Source organism: Tasmannia lanceolata, unplaced genomic scaffold (genome assembly GCF_043159265.1).
Source record: "Tasmannia lanceolata isolate RefF3 unplaced genomic scaffold, GAP_Taslan_0.1 ptg000025l, whole genome shotgun sequence".
Classification (NCBI taxonomy): Eukaryota; Viridiplantae; Streptophyta; class Magnoliopsida; order Canellales; family Winteraceae; genus Tasmannia; species Tasmannia lanceolata.
The window spans coordinates 3,335,679-3,343,225 of NW_027518702.1; positions in this window are offsets into that span (position 1 = coordinate 3,335,679).

Genomic DNA, 7,547 nt, shown 5'->3' on the forward strand with positions numbered 1-7,547 from the left:
ACAGTTGGGATCATTAGCAAGTGCGATTTTTTTATCGTGTCATCTCCATGATAGTACCCAAGATATGAAGGGCCTGGATCAAACTAATTTCATGTGGGTGGCCCAGATTAGTCTTCTCGTATGCTTTTCATAGCATCATTCGTCACTTGCATCTATTGTGTTTTGGATTTTGGACTGCAAATACATGAATGGGTTACAGTTGGGGCATTGCTCTCTGCATCAGATTCTCATGCTTTGTAAAGCTTTTGGCATATGCCCCTGAGGAAACTAATAAAACTGCACACATCCAGCAGTTAGAATCGACGTTGAGTCCCATGTTTGCTTTGGATTTTGAGAATCGATTTTTAGTCCAAAATCAATTCATAGTAAAATTGGGCTGCTGTTATTCTCTCCAGTTTTTGGGATTTTTTTAAATCCTCATCAGGGGAAAATGCCAAGAAGCACTCAGGAGAAGGGAGTTGATTATTGAACTCAGAAATTCCTTTGAGTCAGTTTGCTTTGGATTTTGAGTTGAGAATTGATTACTGGACTCAGAAATTCCATTTAATTTTTCAGTCCATTAATCAGTTTTGGACTCAAAATCAGTTCTCAAAATCCAAAACAAACAGGTCGGAGCTGTAGAAAATGATTCTGGACTCGAATCGATATTGTCTCTTAGCAACCAGTTTAACATTAGATTAAGAGGCAAACTTTTTTAACAAACATTGTTTCGTCATCGTATGGCAACTGGCAAGATCCATTCCCACATGCATGATCCCTTCTGCTAGTTTTAGTAGTGTAATGACATTTGCTTTGTCAAATGGCAGAAGTCTTTTTCCAACGTTAGACTTCAGTTGCTAAGGGCATGTTTGGCTACCATGAAAAAGTAATCTATGGAATGGAATATTAGTGAGGTCAATTGTGAGAGATGAGCGGGGAGAGAGAGAGACTTGAGAGGGTGGGAGTGAGGGGAGCATGGAAAACCCTTGAAATAACAAGGAAAAAAACCCAATTTGAAGTAGATTGTTTTGCACTGGATTATAGGAATTTGTCATGCCCTCTCAATGCTTTCCTCACTTGTCTCAAGTGTTTCCCCCTCTCTTTTACAATCGGGCCTATGAATATTCCATGGAATAAATTTTTTTATGGTTGCCCCATGCCCTCAACCTATTGAGGTATAAATGATTAAATAATGCCAACTCTAATGACAGCTTAAGCTTTTGGAGAAATTGATTGTTTCACATGGTATCAGAGCAATTTCCTCCTGAGTTCAAAGCCAACCACTCCTTGATATTAAAAATCCACGTGTAAGGCCAACTTAAAAATCACACTGAGGGGGAGTATTGAAGTATAAATGATTAGATAACACCAACTCTACTTCACTTGCCTCTCAGGGGCTCGCTACGGGCAGGTTCGGATCTATATGTGGAATCGTTTTGCGCCATATGCACGGAGATTGTTCGGCTAAACAGCTTAAGCTTTTGGAGATTGGTTGTTTAATTAGCAAAACGTGTGTTATTCACTAATACTACTCGTTCTCCTTTCATTCTCCACATAAAAAAAGCACGCCAGTGCTCTCCATAAAAGGGTTAAAGAACAGCCCCACCTCTTTAAATGATGATGAACATCTACATCATATTTATTCTCTGTTTTAAAATTCGAAAGTGGTCCCTAAAAGGGAATCAATTCTAAATTCTACATTTAAGCCTCACCCTCACTAACTTTAAACTATACTTTTTTCCCAAACACTATCAATCATTTCATCAAAATACCTTATTGATTCTCACTATATTTCATTGAAATTTATACGAAAATGATACTGGAGCAGACACACACACATCATAGCTTCTACTATTTTAACTCTAAACTTCACTACCATTATATTGTTGGGAAAAAGAGTTGGGGTCCGATCTATGACTTACTTGAACCCAAAAATGCAACTTGAAGCCAAAACTATTTTTTTGTTGGAAATCAGGAACCGAAATAAAGCAGTACTTATCTGTTGCGAAGAAAACCCTATTTGAAATCTAAATGAGAAGTAGAAGGCTGAGTCGTGCCACTTGATCACTCTCCTTAAGAATCGTATCCGCCCTCTTCCAAGATAAAACAACCAAATATGGTTGCAGTCCACGTGCACTTACTGACTGGTCCACCCAGAATCACCGTAGAACTGTGCTAAAATAGGAACGGAATGAAGGAAGAAGACGAACAAAGAAATAGAACATAAACTATTTAAACCTAGAAAGTTGTATGTAAAAACGTTGTGTAAATTAATGGGGTGTCCATAACAAAAATGAGGGATACAAATTAACCCGTTTTGGGCATTAAAGATCTTTTTTTAAGTTAAACCCAAACCCAGACGTCTAACTGGCACGGCACGCACGTGTTTTTTACACATGAGCTTGTGCTCTTCTAAAAGTCTAGGATCCAACAAATTCTTGAAGGCCGAAGCCTTTCTCCAACTCTCCATCTTATATGGATGAGAAGCATTTTCTTCCAAAGCAATGTGGAACTATTTGTTTTGCCACTTGAGTTGAGAGCTTACTTCACACACACGCCAAGGTCTTGGGTTCAAGTCTCCATCCAAGCCAAGGATTCTTGCTTTCAAAACAAAGAGGGAAACTTTAATTTGAATCTTCCCTCCATATTTTTAAAGTCTAGCAAAGCAACTTTTCCATTTGACTTTGTCTTTAAAGACTTTCGTCTTATTCACTTTAAAAACTAACATATATAATTCCTTTAATTTTGAATTTTTTTACTGCCGTTATAAATGCAGTCAGTGACGTAGCTGAGTTTTTGCAAGGGCCCATTTTTTCTCTCCATGCTATGATGCGTGGGGTGATAGAGAAAAAGGAAATGATTCATAAAAAGTTGTGTTAAAATAATATTTTTAAAGAAAAAAATGCATTCATAAAAGAGATACATGCTGGAAATGCAGCTAGTGGCTGAAAAGGAGAAAAAAAAGAAAGAGAAAAGAGATTGGTAATTTTTATAAATTATAATTTAAAAATAAAGCTGAAATTCACCTTTAATTTTCTTTTAGTATTGTTATAAATGCGGTTGCGTGAGGAGGATCCACTTGGATGCCCTTGTGGCTTAGTTTTTGCAAGGGCGCCCTTCATTTTAGCACTCTCTCTCTCTCTCTCTCTCTATATATATATATATATATATATATAGAGGAAACTGTTGGTGAGCTTAAGCTCACCAAACTTATGGTGAGCTAGCTTGCCCAATCACATGGGGGCCCACTTTGTTAGGATGATCCAAACCATTCATTTGAAAGTCCCTTACATAGATGGGGGTGTGTGTCTGTCCATTTTTGTCCTCCACAAATGGAGGGGTTAGGATGATCCTATGGAGCTGATTTTTGGTACACACCCTATTTATGATAAGGCCTTGCAAATGAATGGTTTGGATCACTCCCCAAAATGTGGGACCCATGTGATTGGGCAAGCTAGTTCACCATAAGTTTGGTGAGCTTAAGCTCACCAACAGTTTCCTCATAGATATATATATATATATATATATATATATGAGAAAATGGTTCCTACACATGTGTAGAGAGTTCTCTACACACTAGCTTAAAATACAGTGGGGGCCCACATTGTTTGGGTGATCCAAGCCATCCATTTTAAAGGCCCTCACATAGATAGGGTGTCTACAAAAAATAAGGTCCATAGGATCATCCCAACCCTATGATTTGTGGAGGTAAAATGGATGTCTTTAAACCTGCACAAATTAGTCCATTTTTTGCCTCCACAATTCGAATGGTTAGGATGATCCTATGGATCTGACTTTTTGTGGACACCCTATCTATGTGAGGGCCTTAAAAATGAATGGTTTGGATCACCCAAATAATGTGGCCCCCACTGTATTTTAAGCTAGTGTGTAGATAAGTTATCTACACATATGTGTAGGAACCTCTCTCTCTCTCTCTCTCTATATATATATATATATATATATATATATATATATATGAGAAAACTGTTCCTACACATATGTGTAGAGAGTTCTCTACACACTAGCTTAAAATACAGTGGGGGCCCAAATTGTTTGGGTGATCCAAGCCATCCATTTTAAAGGCCCTCACATAGATAGGGTGTCTACAAAAAATCAGATCCATAGGATAATCTCAACCCTACGATTTGTGGAGGTAAAATGGATGTCTTTAAACCTGCACAAATTAGTCCATTTTTTGCCTCCACAGTTCGAATGGTTAGGATGATCCTATGGATCTGATTTTTTGTGGACACCCTATCTATGTGAGGGCCTTAAAAATGAATGGTTTGGATCACCCAAATAATGTGGCCCCCACTGTATTTTAAGCTAGTGTGTAGATAAGTTATCTACACATATGTGTAGGAACCGTTCTCTCTCTCTCTCTCTCTCTATATATATATATATATATATATATATATATGTGTGTGTGTGTGTGTGAGAGAGATGATGTAATTATCAACTTGTTTATAGAGGAATGCTAAACAGAAGGGTACTCATGCAAAATCGAGCTGACAACATCCCCATTGAATCCACATCATCAAGTTGCATTTATAATAGCACTGAAAAATAAAAGGAAATGAAATAGGAGCTATGATGATGTGGATCCAATGGGTTCACCCTTGCAGCCAGATTTTAAGATGGCGCCCTTCAGTTTAGCATTCCACTTGTTTAAAATATCCTCACTAAAGTAAAGATTGGCATAAATGTGAACTGGTATGACAAGTCTTCTAAGAAGATGGAATAAAGCAACACAGAAAAGCTTTTTCTTAGTTTCTTATGCTAAAATAGGCTGGCTTTTCAAAATCACCTATTGAAGATGAAGATGTTAGGACTTTAAGGGAACATGTCTTGAAACAACTGTGCTAAGATCCAAAAATAAAGCAAGTAATAAAGTTAGAGTCTTTGAGTGTTACTTTCCTTTTCAAAGTTTCCTTGCTCACTAATCAAACTCCCTTCAAGTTTTATTATCAACCTTTAGCTATGCTAGTTTAAAAAGTACTGTGGGGCCGACTTCATAGGATGATCCAAACTGTTCATTTGTTTGGCTAAATAGGTTGTATACCCCATAAAACATCTCCATAGGATGAAGCTAAGCCTCTTATCTATCCTATAGATATGATTTTCTAGGTGCCACAACAATTGTTTGGGACAAAGGCGTTGTTGAGTTGAGTTGAGAATGTTGTGCCCCAACAACTGTGCCGACCCCAACTAGTTTGGGACAAAGGCTTTGTTGAGTTGAGTTGAGAACGTTGTGCCCCAGCAAATGAATGGTTTGGGTCATCCTATAAAGTCGGATGATCCGCTGATTAAAGATATTTACCTGGCCGGCGGGCCCTGCTTCTACCTTGTTTATGTGATCAGATCTGTTGATTCAAAGTGCAATTGTCATTGAGAAAACCTTGATTAGATGATAATCCTAGCCCTCGATCCATCAAGCTTCATTTAGGATACCCGTTCCGGATAAGCCCAAGAACATGTGGGCCTCATCATGTCCATCTATGCCTCCTCTAGGACCCAAAATTAACTACCTTAGATTTTTTCTTATTATAAAAGTGACTTTTTGAGCAGTGGTTCTCTTTTCCTTTCTTTTCTTTTTTACAGCATGTTCGGCTAGGCTTCTCATTCTGTAAGAATGGGGCAAAACAGGAGAATGAGAATCTTTCAACATGATTCCGTGTAGCTTTTGAAAATCTGATTCTTCACCACCATTCACACTATACTTTGAGAAACGGGAAAAAATTCCTCTGGTTTCTCTTCATTCAGCCAGGTACTCCAAAAGCTTAAGCCGTTGGAGATGACGTTATTTAATCTTTTCTACTTTAACACTCTACCTCACATGTGGCCCCACTTTTTTTAGGGTTGGCCTACACATGTCACATGTCAGCCCTCTTTTTTTGGGTTGGCCATTACATGTGGAATTTTAATGAAGGAGTTTTGAACCCACAACCTTGGCTCTGATACCACGTGAAACAATCTTACTCCTAAAGCTTAAGCTGTTGGAGATGGCGCTGTTTAATTTTTTACGGGCCGTTTGGATATGCAGGTTTAGAATCTTGGATTTCCTCAAAAATCGTAATTGGGAGACAAGAGAAGGAGACTTTATTTTGTTTTCTGATTTCTCGCCCTTCTTTCCATCGGCAAGAGAGCAGGAAATCATCCCATGGTTCCAGGTTTTAGAAATCTCAGGATGGGGAGAGATTTCTAAAACCTGGATTTCTTACTTAAAATGCAAGATTCAAAAGAGAAGCAAAATGTCTCCTCCTTCTCTTGTCGCCCAACTACGATTTTGAGGAAATCCAAGATTCTAAAATCCGCGTATCGAATCGGCCCCTTATACTCTAATACCTTCCGTGAACGGTTGCTAAATGCCACCTTAATATTTATTTTTTGGGATTTGCTAGGGACCATCACATAATAAGGCATTTGACCTAACTTCTGTTGCATGAGAGAGCAGCCACATAGGCTCACTTTTCAACAGATTTTGATCATTATTCATGAGGTGGCTACTCTTTCAAGCAACAAACGTTATGTGAAATGCCTTTTGCGATGGACCCTAGCAAACTTCTTATCAATACTTAAAAAGCTTGATCCAGAATCATCCGGATGACTTAATGTGTTGATGTGATCTGAACCCTTCATTTGGTAGGCCATATAATGTGGAGATGACATGATGGTGAGTTCTCAATTAATCAGATGATCACAAATATCTGATTTATAGCTTTGAAGGGATTGCTTAGAGAAAAAAAAGGCACCCGCTCACATTGGAGTTCTGTGATCTAACGGTAAGAAATGTTGGAACTGAGTGATGTTCATGTTATGTAATGGGAAGTTATATGTTTGCACCCTTTTCTTCCCCAAGCCACCTTTTTTAGGGGTTGTTTGGATACGTAGATTTTAGAATCCAGGTTTCAGTTTGAAAACAGTGTAAAAGAGGGTTCATGACCAAGCCATTTCAAAAAAAAAAAAAAAAAAAGAGGGTTCATGATCAAGCTGTTGTATGCTGTCCTGATAGCGTTTCTTGGATTTTAAGTAAGAAATCTAGGTTTTAGAAATCTCTCCCCCATCTTGAGATTTCTAAAACCTGGAACCTTGTGATGATCTCCTGCTCTCTTGCTGTTGGAAAGAAGGGCGAGAAATTAGAAAACGAAGGCTGGTCTCTTTCTTCACTCGTCTTCCATCAACAATTTTGAGGAAATCCAAGATTCTAAAATCAATGTATCCAAAGGCCCCTTATGGCCCGTTTGGATATTATATTTTAGATTTGGATTTGCAATTGAGTTTTGAATACAAAATGAATAGATCTGCCAGCTCATGTTGAGGAAGAGAGAGGGGGAAGGGGGTGCTTCCTACTCAAGGGGAGAGGTTGAGGAGCAAAGAGGGTGAAGGAAACTGCTAGATCTGTGAATTTTTCAATCACTTATTTCCCCTGCATATTTGGAAATCTGATCTTTTTCACTATCCGTCATTGATTTGGAAATCAAAGGATCTGATCTGGATCCAAATCACAACACAGAAAGGGCTACAAATGTGAGAAATCCAAATCCAAATCCCTAGGTAATTATGTTAAA